The 12,313-nt window shown below is 53.7% G+C and overlaps 1 long non-coding RNA gene across 1 annotated transcript; it reads left to right on the plus strand.

Annotated features, from left to right (window-relative positions):
- The first annotated feature begins 1,468 nt into the window (after positions 1-1,468).
- LOC120885744 (uncharacterized) lies at positions 1,469-6,229 on the plus strand. Its single transcript, XR_005728451.2, has 2 exons — positions 1,469-5,971; positions 6,146-6,229. It is a non-coding gene; the product is annotated as an uncharacterized LOC120885744 (long non-coding RNA).
- Positions 6,230-12,313: the final 6,084 nt, after the last annotated feature.

The following is a 12,313-nucleotide window of genomic DNA, read 5'->3' on the forward strand; positions in this document are numbered from 1 at the left end:
CCAAACAAAACTTTGCAGCTGCCCCCTGAGATGGGGGGAAAGCAAGCAACCCTGGCTAGAGTGAGGAGGGCTTTGGGGGTGACGGCAGAGTCGTGGGTGTAGGCCTGGGCGCCCCCCTCCCCCGCGCGCCGGCCCTGCGCACCTCAGCCCCTCTGCCCTCCTCGGCCCCGTGTTTCATTAAAGCTGATTTATCGGAATTCGCGCCTTAATCTCAGGTGGGCCCCAGGGGCCGGAGAACTAGGGGCGCTTGCCCGGCGGCCGGCGCGGGCGCTGGCTGCCTCCCGCGCCCGTCAAATGTCAACATTTGTTCCCAATAAAAGAGTTATTGTTTCTGCAAAGCTGCCCAGCAACTGCCTTTGAAACTTGAAAAGAACTTCATCTACCTTTGTCTACTGCGAGGCGGGAGGGGTGGAGAGCGAGGGAGAGGAAGGGGAGGGCGTGAGGGGGTAATGCAGGGCTTGGCAGCCTGGAGTCTTGGGGGCGCCTCCTCTCCACCCCTGCCGGACCACCGCCGCGGTTCATTCTGGAGGTTGGAGAGTGGCGGGGTATTCTGCGCGAGGCGTTCTTCAGCGCGCGTGTTTATCAGATATCTGCAATCCGGGATGTTCCAACTGCGAGAAAAACACAGGGATAGAGAAGCTGCCCTCCAATGTGCTGCGCCTTTTAAGGTCAAGTACAGTTGCATTTAAATATTTATTGAAGAGGCTGAAAGTGAAGCATACCCTTTCTCCCCAATGTTCCAGAATAAGTTCACGCTGAACTACCGCTGTTAGAGCAGACATAAATTTGAGAACAATCATTTCATTTTTGACCCAAGCAGAAGCCTTTCTGAATTTCAATAACACTCCGAATTACTAGAAAGTTTCCTCCAAGTAACAACATACAATAATTGTCACAGTTATCTAGTATATTGCAACCCTCAAGGAAACATGCAGTTAAACCCCAAATTGAAGGTATAAATACATCTATTAGATATGTGTTTTTAACCACTTTTACAAAAATAAAGTTTCAGTATTAAAAAAAAAATGTTAACCCAAAAGGTGATCTTGGGAACAATACAGAACCGTCTGATATATGGATATTGTGATTAACATCATTTGAATTTCTACAAATCACAAGGGGGACATGTCCCTTTGATGTATTTTCAAACCTTTATGCAAGTGACAAATCCCTACAGATATTTTAAAGGCTTATTTTAAGGAGAAGTAATCTATGACAATATAATTTTCCAGTTGCTGAAAATTACTTTCTATTGGTCATAATGAAAATGCTCAGGACCCTCCTCTCTGCTTTGGCTGCAGCCCTAAGACTCTGGCATTCATAAGAGGTGATTGGACCTCAGCCACTGGTGGATGAAAGGAGACCACTTCTAGACCCAGTTTTAGGGTTCAACTCCCCATTTGCATCCTTCACTGTCTTCACCAGCTCTCCCTGAAAACAGGGACATAGCTGCAGCTGACATCCCTGTTCCCTCCACCCCAGCAGAGAACCAGGCTGTCCTACAATGAGGGCAGAGTGTTCTCCTTTTTTCTAAGAAAGATAAAAATTGAAGGCATTGTTTGGGAGGACTACACTGTAATGCGGTTTAAAAGTGAGTTATGAAATATGTCATCTGTTCTTTTGCAATCCCAGGTAAAGGAAAAAGGAAGAATTTTTGTTTGTTTGTTTGTTTAAACCTGGCCCGAGATCATAAGGAAAGGCCTTTTCAAAAGGTGTCTCAGTGTTATGTTATTCTAATCTAATATTCTTAAAGAATTGACTGGGAGGTTCCAGTCTGCCTCCAAATCCAGTCCATCTTCCTAGGAAATGCCCAGAGGGGAGAAGAAAACACAATGCTACACAAGCCTTTGCATTTTTGTGGGGAGATAAATTGACAATTTATTGTGTGTAACTCCTGATCAATTATTAATCGTTAGTGTCAACAACAGGGTTATAATTACCTTCGGTTATTTTAAGAAATATTTGCTTTTACGTTTCTCTGATCTGGTAATTAGTTAAAGCTCTTGAGTAATGAATTCCAAGCAGAGCTGATCAGACCCACCCTTTTCCCTCCCCTCCTGGGTGACCTTTAAGAGGAAACACTCACACTTGCCCTGGGTTCTCAGAAATTCGCTCCCTGCCTCCTTTCTACCAGCGGGCACCTTTTATTTTTTTGCAATAAATAATGATTCCACAGGAAAAGAGGAAAACGACAAACAAATAGAGCTCAGCTGGAATTAATAAGGTTGATCAAAGTTAGCTGGCCGGAGCTGCTCACCGCCGCACAGGTCTGAGGCCCGCAAAGGTGCCCGCAGCCTTGGCCTCTTCCCTCCGAGATCAGGAGGAGGGCAAGGGCACCCATAACCTCTGGCGCAATACGGGGGCACGGGCTGACGGAAAGACTCTTGTTTCAACGACTTGCGATTTTCAGCCGTGCGGGGCGGGCTTGGGCCGCTGCAAGGATGGGCGTTAGTGTTCGCCCTGCGCGGGTGCAAGTCCCGCCCGTGCCCGGCTCTCGCGCCCCACGTCGCGTCTTAGAGTCGGAGCGCTGAGGGGCCCCTTGACCCTGAGAGGTGAAGAGTCGAGCTCCCAGGCTAGGAGGGGGAGAGCCTGCGGCCCCGAGGCGGGGGCGGGCTATCCAGAGCGGGAGGAGAGGACGGGCAGTGTTGCTCCGGAGCCCCTCTGGGCCTGGCGCGGAGAAGGGCTGTGCGCCATCGCGGTGGTCGCCCTGCACCTTCTGAGCTCCAGCAGCCCTGGGCTGACCGCGAGGGAGCTGAAGGCGCTGACCCGGCGGCCAGCCTCCTGCCCCTGGTTGGGTCAGCTTCCCACCCGGCTCTCGGGTCTGCGCAGGCGCCCTTCCGGTGGGTGCCGGGGGTGGGGTCCTGAAGCTCTTTTCACCCAGGGTCAGTTCCAATCTCTCGCTGTGCCCAGCAACTGTAGTCATTTTCTTTGGGAATCTGAACTGTTTTACGCCCTGCAGAGTCCGGGACTGTCCCATTGGGGGGCGGGGGAGTCCTTCAGCTCACATCTCCAGACTCATTTCAGTCCTGCGGTCCACCAGAGCAGCGCCACCGCCACGTGTGCACTTAAGTGGCCACATCGAGGCCCTAAAAGGCAACAACCGGGACCAGGCGGTTGTCAGCGGTGGCAGATCAAGGGACTCTGCGGACTGAGCGAGCCGCCTCTCGGCCGCCGCTGTGCATGCGGCGCCAGGGTTTGGTAGAAGCCCAGGGCCCAGGCACACAGGAGGCCGGCCAGGGCGCAGAAGAGAGGGCAGAGCAGGGCCTCGGGGAGCACGCTGCCCCTCGTCCCCGCGGCCCGGGCGACCCAAGGTCCCCGACTTTCGGGTCCCCATTCCTTCGAGGGGAGAAGAACTCGGACCCCTGGAAGACTCCTTAGAAGAGGCCGCACCCAGGTCCGCGGGGACCCTCGAAGACCCTCCAGTTCTCCGCGAGGCCCGGTTCCTGACTCCCCGACTCCTACCTCAGGCTCCGGGGCGAAGCCCGGCTCCTCTCCCGCCCCATCCCAGTCCCCGCTCCGCGGCTCGCAGCGGCGGCCCACCTCCCTCCTTCGCCCTCAGTGTCCCCCGCCGCCCCGGCTCTGGCGGGGCAGCCGGCCCGACCCCAGCGCGGCGCGGGTGCGCGATGGACCCAACGCCGGCGTCCCGGGATCGACAAAGCGGCGGCGCCGCGCAGGAGGAAAACCGAAAGCGCTTCTTCAAGTTTCGGGCAAACGGAGCCGCGGCTGTCAGAGGTGGCGGTCCCCAGCACCCCCCACCCCCACGCCCCAGCCGCCTCAAGCCCTCTTCTCTCTCTCTCTCTCTCTCTCTCTCTCTCTCTCTCTCTCTCTCTCTCTCTCTCTCTCTCTCTCTCTCTCTCTCTCTCTCTCTGCGCGCCTCTGTCGCACCATATCCCCACAGACGCTGCGGGAAGCCTTACAAGCCTCTCCGCCCGCAACGCTCACAGAGCTTCGGGGACCGGCACGGAGCGGCGGGGCGGGCTGTCACCCTGGCTGGTGACCCACGCCGAGCCCCGCCGCTCCGCCACCCGCAAGGTCCGACGTGCGCCGTTTATCCTCCGGGACTTCCCGTGGATGCACCGAGGGAGGGCCCAGGCGCTCCAACGGGCTGCTGGCGAGTCTGCACCGCTCCCTGCAGGCGACTGGCCTGCGAAGTTTTTATTTCTAGGAGTTTACACCAAGAAGTCTGGGTTTTACAGGCTCAACGCCACCGAGCTCTAAGTGCAGCCCTCAACCACCCCCTCAGCTCCTCCTAAGAACCCAGCTGGAGGGCTGCCTGGAGGTGGTGATATGCCCAAGGGGGAGCCCTTACAGGGCCAGGAAGAGGGCACTAGTGAGCAGGCCTAGTCGCTTGTGTCCCATCCAGCCACAGCCCCATCTTGGCAAGACAGAGAGTCCAAAAGGGATTTCAGCCCCCAGCTTTTAGCCCTCATTCCTTTCAGTCCTCCAGTGGGAGCAGGTGACCCTGGACCATGACCACTAGCGGCCTTGGATTTGTGGCTCTTTAGAAGTTTAGCTCAGACACTGGGAACACAGAAGCCACATACCAGTCTCCTGCAGGTGGAGAGAGGGTGCCCAGAGACACAGGACTCACCAAGGCCCTAAGACCCCCGGAGTCCTTAGGGTTTGTGGGAGGGACAGGGGGGTCATATCCTGTACTTTGTGATCTTCTGCCCTGTTGATGACTGGGGGAAGTTGTGGCCCCCCCACCACAGCATCCTCCCCATCATGGAACAGGTGGCAAGGAGGAGGGGACACAGGGACAGTGTCACTCTGCACTGCACCCTAGAGATCCACACGGCCCTGGATGGTGAGGTGGAGGACACAGCTGCCCTGAGAACTAGACCAGACCTCAGGACTGCCCTGCCTAGGGAGGGGGACTGGTGACAGATAGGCTCCTCAAACTCAGCAGGATAGTAGTTTATTTAAATAGAAGGCCCAGGTGGCCTACAGGTATCCTCTCCCTGGCTCTCAGCAGTGAAAAGTATTTTGTTTTGTGGTCATTATGTGATACTCAGCTCCTCAAATGAAGTGCCCCGGTGGGAATGGGTCCCAGGCAAACAGTATCGGGAGAGGTACAACCTGCTAGCTGCAGGGGCCTGGGAAGGGGTGGAGCCAAGTCCCCAGGAGAGAGGTTTGTTTGACATTTCTGTGCTAATCAGTGTCTGTCTACAAAGGGAGGGGCTGATTAAGCCCAGGTTGTGATGAGACAAACAGACCCTACCAGGACAGAGGCCCTCAAATGAGGTATGTTTTAAACCGCCTTCTTCTGACCTTGTGGTCTTTACACAGCAGAAGGTGCAAAGGGACTCAGGTGCCCAGCCCTAGTCTGTCTGCCTCTCAGCACCTGGCAGGAGGGAGGCCCAAAGGCAGTAGGCTGTGGGCTGCACGTGGGCTGGGCTTGGGATGCTCCACGTCAGGTGTGTGCTGGGTTTTGCTCTAACGTTAAGGTGGGAAAGCCAAGGTCGAACTTCTCAGGCAGGTAAGGACCAGCGGTGATCTTGAAGCCACCTCCTGGAGAGGGCCCTGCTCAAGGCCTAACTCAGCTCCTGCTGAGGCGGTGGCTCCCTGGGGTCCTCTCTACCCAGTCAGGGTGGGTGTGCAGAGACGGTTCTGCACCCGGGCTCCCTGCTCCTCAGCAGGGGACAGGAAGGTAAATAGTGTGAGCCGGCCTCACGTGTCACTGTCCACTTACCTGCAGCCTCATGTGAGTGAGCAGAGTCTGTGACACTCAGGTGACGGCTGAGGTGGCCCTCAACTCTCTGATGCCCATCTGCCTGCCCTGGTCAACAGACCACCTCCAGGAGGTGCCAGTCAGCCCTCATGTCCACAGAGGGCCAGGTTAGGGGGACAAAAGAGGCACAGACAGTGTGAGTCTGAAGATGGCCTCTTTGTAAAGCAGGTTTGTAAACTGCCCACCCAGTGTGCGATTCCCTCCTCGCTGGGGACACACTCCTTCACGTGGGCGGCACAGGTAAGCGGGGAGAATAGCTGGCGTGGGTGCCGGTTACTGTGCACGCCTGGTGCTCTCTTCTGAGGGGCCAAGGATGTTTGGATTGTAATAGAATACAGTCAGCACAAATCCTAAATTGTGTATTTATTCTACTCTTTTTTTTTTTTTTTTTTGCTTTCTTTCTGATGCAACCAGTCCTCGAGTCATCAAGATCCTTCACATCACTTCTACTTCATTGGCAAGAATGATTCAAAACATTAAAAAGTAATTTTATTCAAAGTGTACATTTAAATGTGTTTTCATCAAAACCTGCAGGAGGAAACTGAATGTAGGACAAGGAAAAAAACAACTAAATTGCATTTTTCAAAAAAGAAAAAAAATTTTTTTCTCAAACATTTGAAGTTATTCATTAAAATTTAAAGGCAAAATGCACATTACAATTTATAAATACAAAAATTTTAAATGAAATTTAAGAATGAACTTGAATTGTTTTGATGTTGAAAGCGTAGTCTTTGAGACAGTGAGTTCTTAAGGAGTCCCAGCAGAGGGGGCCTGGCAGGGGAAGGGGCGCACGCTCAGGCAGGGCTCAGCAGGGCCTGAGGAGGGTGAGTCCAAGGGTCCTCGCCCAGCATCCCCCCATCCGCCCGCGTGAGGACAGCCAGGCTCCCAGAGGGCTCCTGGGAAGGTGGGGAGCCAAAGTGTGGTGCAGAGGATGGGGGAAACCGGGAAGGGGACCCCGCTGAACCAGGGCTTCGGTGGCACAGAAGGGAGGGGGCTTTAGGCTTAGATTTTGAGTGTCCCAAGGGGGCCATGTGTTGGAGCTGGGTCTCCAGGTGATGCTGTTGGGAGGTCTGTGAGTGACTGTGGTATGCCTCTGGAGGGGCTAGTAGGACTCCAGCACCCTCTTCTGCCTTCCTTGTTTTTTCTTTTTGGTTTTTTTTTTTTTGTTTGTTTGTTTTGTTTTTTTGCTTCTCAGTAATGGGATGCACAGTTTGCTCCCCAGGAGCTCCCAGGTGTGACCTGCTGCCTCATCACAGGCCCAAAGCAATGGGGCCCATCCATCATGGACTGAAACCTCCAACAGTGGGAGCCTCAATGAACTTTGATTCTTCAGAAGTTATCTCAGGTGTTTTGTTGCGTAATGAAAAGCACCAACAGAAGGCCTGGGAGCAGAAGGGCTGAACGAGGGTGTCCTGCAGGGAGACAGGTGGATGGGGAAGGTGTGGAGTGATTAGCCTGCATGCAGCACATCTCACTGCGACTCCCGCCACAGTCAAGACCCTGAATTCTGAGTTCAAGCCTCAGTCAGTCACCAGGCACCAGGACCTGCTCCTGAGAGGCTGATCAGCCGCTCCCAGGGCATGGAGATGGGAAAGGCTGCCTGGCCACCAGCCCAATTTCATTTCCTTTGTACCTAGGAAACGGGTTCTGCTGGCATCACCCTCTCAAAGCTATCAGCACAAGTCGTGTTGCGTATTTGATTTTTAAGGAGGCTATTTTTAGAGAAGTTTCAGGTTTTACAGAAAAGGTGCATACCAAGTACAGAGTTCCCATACCCTCCCTGCCCGTAGCCGTCCGTATCATCCTCATCTGACTTTACTATGGCATGTAGGCCACAATTAATGAATGGACATTTTTAGCTTATTATTGATTGAAGTCACAACTTCTATCAGAGCTCCCTCTGTGTTGTACCTTCCACTGGGTTGTGGTTTTACGTAACACAACATTGACTCCTTCCTGAGCTCACAGTACATCTTAGGTTCTGAGTGATATAAGATGTGCATACAATAAATGTACTACAATAGCAACATGAATAATACATAGATATCCAAACAGAAACATGTAAGTGCCCATAAATAACACAGTTGCTAAGTATAATACCATTTATCTAGTTACATTTAGACCTTAGAAAAACAGGGGATAACTTTCAAGTCCAAGTGTGTTCCATGCCACCTTCAACAGGCTTGCTCTGAACAACTTCATTGGTCATCTGAAATTCAGATTTGGCAGTACATTCTTTATTGTTATTGGCAAAATCTGGCAAGCCTAATACTGAGGAGTCAGGTGAGACTCTTCCTCCTGGACGACTTGGAGCTCACGGGTGCGAACAGAGAAGCTAGGGCAGAGTTGACATGTGGACACACACCAGGGACAGACTGTGCCTGCCCAGAGGCGGAGGTGCAGCTGCTGTCCTGTGGCAGATGGGTGTTCGCCCACCTGGCCTTTCTGCACAGGAATCCCAAGACCCTTTTGGAATTTCTCTCTTTGCCTTGGGAAAATCCCCAAACTTTCCATTTTTTTTTTTTGCTTTCTTACTACAAAACCCTGTTTGGAAATCACAGATTCTCCTAATAAGTAAATGCTGCCATTTAAAAATGGTCACTTTGGTGAGCATGGAGTTACTGACAGTCACTGTGGTGAGGTGTTCAGCAAATGCCTTCCTGTCTTTGTGAAGGATCCTGTAGCCAGTCAGATGATGGAGTCACCTGGAGGGAAATTTGAGCTCAGTTGGTTTGGAGCTGAGCCTGGCATGGGCACTTTCTAATAAGGTGATAGGCCAAGGCTGGGAAAATAGGAGACAAATGTCCACAGTGGAAAGCCAGGAAGCAGAGCGTGGAACTTGCTCTCCAGAATGACCAGAGGTGGATTTGGAGTCTGTGATCCCCTTGTTCCTAAGTGGAAGGACCACTGGAGCACCTCGCTTGGCCAGGCTGAGCTCCTCTGTACTGATCAGCAACCAGCAGAAGGCAGGCTTGGACTCACCCCAGCCAGCCCTCTCCAGCCCCCACCAGACTGTGTTCTCACGGGTTCCCAGCAGCATTCAATGGAGCCACAGTTGGGTCATGAGCATTTTCACTGGGATTTGGAAACTGGATAGCCAGAGAACAATGGGACCCCTCTCTGGGCCCTGTGACTCTGGTGAGGCATCCAATCTGCTGATCAGGGGGATTGAGAGGACCCTAGAGATCAGGAAGTCAACCAGTGCACTTTCTACAAAGCACACTGACCCATCCTGGCAGATGGCACCACAGGTAAAGAAAAGGTCAAGGAGCCGAGAGGCCTCATGCACATCCCTAAGAATGACCTCTCAGAAATCTCAGCTGACTCTTAAGAGCAGAAGGGACAAAGTCAGTTTTGACCAACTTGGTCTTAAACACCTGACAGAAGAGTGTGTAGCCTGAGCACAGTCCTATACGAACATTTAAAAGGAAAAACCATGGTTTTAAAAATGTAACTTAAGATATATACTCCTGTCAGCCTTATCAAAAGAAGTCAAGCTGGCGGCTATGTAAGAAGGGTCCTTGTGTGGGAGTCCCTGATAATAAGGATCACGAAGGATCTAGAGTCACAAGATTGTCCTGAGTTAATTTGAGCCTCATCTCATAGACTTACAAATCTTCCTAACTTCCTACATTGATAAACTTGATCTGTTTTCCACTGATATGATTATGAATTATTGCCTTCATGGTTTTCAAAAACTGGCTGAAATATTAATTGCTTTGGTGCTAATTGTTTCCAAAAAGGGAATGCTTTGCTGCTTTGTTTATTGTTGTCTTAGCATGACCCCTGCCCTATGTATGCCGTGTCCAGTCACCTGCCATCTGCCATCTGGACTGCTGGATGCTAAATACCGGTAACCAGCCACACCCCCACCTATAGAGAACAAGAACTTTGGGTTACTTCCCCCAACTTCAGCAGGAAGCAGCTTGGAGATGTTGTCACCCATTTTTCTGTACAAATGGAATGTAGAAATGGACATAGACAAATATAACAGTGTCCACTTTATTCTCTGAATACAGCCCTTGCTGCTTGGCCACTGCAACTTTTAAAATGGACACGTTTCTTTCTCCTCCTCTCTCCTGCTCCTCCCTAATCTCTCCCCTTCCTAATCTCAGGGGAAACTCATTACCTTTCTTCCCCATCCCAGGCAGAGTTACCTGTCCCTGAGCACACACCCACCACAGGAATGAAGGCACCAGACTTGGGGATGGCACCAGAAGATTCAGAAATGTCTGTCTCCCAAATTAACAAGTGCATCACACTCCAACAGAGAGCACAGGGAATGCTCTCTTCCCCTTTGACAGCTGAGGGGAAGAATCACAGCCTCTGGGACAGGAGTCCCCTGTGTCTCTCCTTTGCTAGGAGAGCAATGAACCTTTTTCTCTTTTCTCAAAAAAAAAAAAAAAATTGGAACCTGAACCACCTACAAAATTCAAATGGATCCATGGGCTCCAGCAGGGCTGCTGCTGGGTCTGGTTCCTGTGAAGAGCCTGCTCTGAGTTCCGCTGGAGCTGAGAGCAGGAGGAGGGAGCTGAGACTTGGTCACTCCTTGCTGGACGTCACTGTGTCACGGTACCATCCAGCCAAGAAGTCTGGGTGAATTGCCAGCAGCAGGGGCCTCAGGTAGGTAGTCAACTGCAAGCCTGTGGGGAAGTCAGCTCAGGAGGACGTGGACACCCGGGGCAGGAGGACGTGGACACCCGGGGCAGGAGGACATGTGGACACCCGGGGGAGGAGGCCCTGTGGACACCCGGGGGAGGAGGACGTGTGGACACCCGGGGCAGGAGGCCGTGTGGACACCCGGGGCAGGAGGATGTGTGGACACCTGGGGCAGGAGGATGTGTGGACACCCAGGACAGGAGTCCCTGTGGACACCCGGGGCAGGAGGATGTGTGGACACCTGGGGCAGGAGGACGTGGACACGCGGGGCAGGAGGCCCTGTGGACACCCGGGGCAGGAGGACGTGTGGACACCCGGACAGGAGTCCCTGTGGACACCCAGGGCAGGAGGATGTGTGGACACCTGGGGCAGGAGGCCGTGTGGACACCCGGGCAGGAGGCCATGTGGACACCTGGGGCAGGAGGACGTGTGGACACCCGGGGCAGGAGTCCCTGTGGACACCCGGGGCAGGAGGACGTGTGGACACCTGGGGCAGGAGTCCCTGTGGACACCCGGGGCAGGAGGACGTGTGGACACTCAGGGCAGGAGGACCTGTGGACACCTGGGGCAGGAGGACGTGTGGACACCAGGGGAGGAGGATGTGTGGACACCCAGGGCAGGAGGACCTGTGGACACCCGGGGCAGGAGGATGTGTGGACACCAGGGGAGGAGGATGTGTGGACACCTGGGGGAGGAGGACGTGTGGACACCAGGGGAGGAGGACGTGTGGACACCCAGGGCAGGAGGACCTGTGGACACCTGGGGCAGGAGGACGTGTGGACACCAGGGGAGGAGGACCTGTGGACACCTGGGGCAGGAGGACGTGTGGACACCAGGGGAGGAGGCCCTATGGACACCCGGGGCAGGAGGATGTGTGTTCACCCGGGGGGAAGAGGCCGTGTGGACACCTGGGCCAGGAGGACCTGTGGACACCCGGGGCAGGAGGACCTGTGGACACCCGGGGCAGGAGACCCTGTGGACATCAGGGGAGGAGGCCGTGTGGACACCAGGGGAGGAGGACGTGTGGCCACCCAGGCAGGAGGCCGTGTGGACACCCAGGCAGGTCCAAGGCACCACGGCTGGTTAAAATACTCGCGAGTGAGGGCCAGAAGAGGGAGTCATCAGGAGCATAGAGGAGCAACAGCAGACCCCCTGCCCGCCCACCCACCCCTGCTGACAGCTCCGCACAGCTAATTAACTTGCCCCTCTCCATTATGCAGAGGGAGTAGCAGGATCTTGTTTTCTTCACTGAAACATTTTCTACTAAAATTCTGTGTGTGAAGGACCCAATCCCGTTGGCACCAAGCAGAGGGAACTCTGGCTACTACAAGCTCAACCACTACCTCACCGGCTTCCCCGTCACCGACTAAATGATGGCTTCTTAGCAAGGATATCAATTAAGTTCAGGATTCTGCTTAGAAATACACCTTGTATTTATTGTAGTTGGAGATGTAGAACTGCAGAGAGAGTACGAGGGGCGTGCACAGGACGCTGTGAGGCCCGGGCGCTCCCACCTCATCTCCCTGGAGGGGCCACGTCCCCCTCCTGCTCTTTCCCCAGCTCTTGAGACTCCGCACGCAGACATTTTGATAAAGCAGAGGCTCAAAGATGAAACTTAAAACCGTTTTTATTAACACCAACTGCTATTCATTTTAATGAGTGGCCTTGACAAGAAGTTAGACCGGCAAACGCTCTGGAAATCTTCCTCTCCTCCTGGTGTTTCCTTTCTTTGGTGAGTGGCTGCTGACACCCTCTGCACGCCGCAGCTGGTGTTCTGGGCCTGGGGGAGGAATAGCTGCTAGGGATTCGCCAGTTGGCCTCAGGGACGGTGGGTGGGCAGCTCCTGGTTTTGCTGGGTGTGGGAGGATGAGAGGAGCTGGCCTCATTATTATGGGCTAGCTGGCGTGGCTGCCTCGCAGCAAC

Source organism: Ictidomys tridecemlineatus, chromosome 1 (assembly GCF_052094955.1).
Source record: "Ictidomys tridecemlineatus isolate mIctTri1 chromosome 1, mIctTri1.hap1, whole genome shotgun sequence".
Taxonomy (NCBI): Eukaryota; Metazoa; Chordata; class Mammalia; order Rodentia; family Sciuridae; genus Ictidomys; species Ictidomys tridecemlineatus.